Source organism: Fulmarus glacialis, unplaced genomic scaffold (genome assembly GCF_000690835.1).
Source record: "Fulmarus glacialis isolate BGI_N327 unplaced genomic scaffold, ASM69083v1 scaffold5218, whole genome shotgun sequence".
In the NCBI taxonomy this organism is placed as follows: Eukaryota; Metazoa; Chordata; class Aves; order Procellariiformes; family Procellariidae; genus Fulmarus; species Fulmarus glacialis.
Window position 1 is genome coordinate 1 of NW_009226242.1, and position 1,775 is coordinate 1,775.

Here is a 1,775-nt window from a genome sequence, read left to right on the forward strand (position 1 = left end):
CGCCCTGGCTGGTCGAACACACCGAGCCGCTATCACTGACCTTAGGTGCAAACCTTGCGCTGCTTCAGCCTGAGACTTGATTTTTGTGTTGTTGTTGTTTCATTTTTATTTTTTTAAGGTGCTGGCAAGTTTTTTTCTCAAAGTCAGTACACGTTAGAGGTCTGACTTCTCAATTCCCCTAGGAAAGGCTCCTTTGGAGACTTTAGGTTCTCTGTTTTCAGGGTATCACATCACTTAAATGAACCTTCTCTTTTTGTTGCTTGTTTGTTCGGTGTCCAAAGCGCAGTGGGGTCTGAGAGAGATCCTGCGCTCCCAAACCGAGCAGGACTTTAATCATCACTTGTGACTAAGCGTCACTTGCTGTGACTAAGAGTTGCAGAATAAATTGGGTATCCTCGGTAGCATGCATGGAAAATGTTTTTTTTTTGTTTTTGTTTAAAAAAACAGGGTTAAAAAAAATACAAAACAAAACTGAAATTGCTAAAGTAAACGTTTCTTGGTAATTTCCCTGTTTTAGTTTTATATTAAGAGCAGTTGCTTAGGTTCTGCCCTTTCAAAATGGTTGGGATTAACGCTAGGCTTGTGCTGTGCACTCCAAAAACCTGAAGTGTTTGCTGTCCTTGCTATCCTTTTAACTAATAGTGTTCCTTTAAACAACTTTGGTTTTGTCTCACTCGTGTGTCCTGTCTTGAAAAAGGTAAGATCTTTATTGCATGAGTCTAGCTTGTCTCCTGTTTATGCTCAGTCTTTCTTGCACTGTGGTTCATATCAGAATCATTACAAAACTGTGTTGTTGCTTATGCTCAGATGAATGGTGACATTTAAAAACTGCACTATTTGTGGAAAATTGATGCTGCTGAATGATGTGGAGCATAAAATCATCTGGGACTCGGATCAATGATGTTTCTGGCGTTGGTTGGTGTCTGGAGAATGTTGTGCTAGCACTGGGACTGACTCTTTCTCATTGTATCCCGTGCTGGGATTGCCGTCTCCTGGGAGGAGACAGTATGAAGTGCTCCTTGGGCCTCTTCCCCTCTGTGGGAAGGTTACACAAGCATGTATTTTTCGTATCTCTAGCCCCCAAAGCTTTCTCTCTTTTTCCCTCCCCCCCCACCCCCCTTCCCTTTCTTTTGTTTTCTTCTTCCTTGTTTTGACCTTAGCTGCCTTTGTCTCTCTTGTTGGCTTAATTGCCAGGTTAATTACTCAAAGGTCCTAATTCAAGTGAATGCAAGTGATTGCCCGTTATTCTTTATGTGTATATCTTCATATGGACTTCTTAGTAATGGGTTTTGGAATGTTGCATAGTAACTAATTTGGTGATATTTTATTTCACTTTGTGTACTTTCACCCCTTTCTTGAACTCTGATCTGTTTGATATGGTAATAATAACTGTCCAGACAAATTAGAAAAGGATTTAATTTTGTTCTCTGGAATCTGACTGGAATTTCTGTTGGTTTTGGTGAGAATGAGATCAATCTAAACCTCAGTACCTTTCTTGAACAAAAGCAAAAATGCCTAGAATACTAGTGTCTGATTTTTCCAGCTTCACTTGACTATACACTTCGTCAAAGAATAATTTGATTGAAGCTCTGTTACGATGCGTGTTGCTTAGGATTTGTCTCTGTATAGAAATACTCCAGTCTTGTGATAGCTAGATTACACTAGTAGTTAAATAGCTACTTAAGCTAAACGTAAGAGAACCTTTTCACAAAATACAAAAAGATGGCTTTATCCAAAATACAGCAACTGATTCTTATTTCTTTTTAATTTTATAG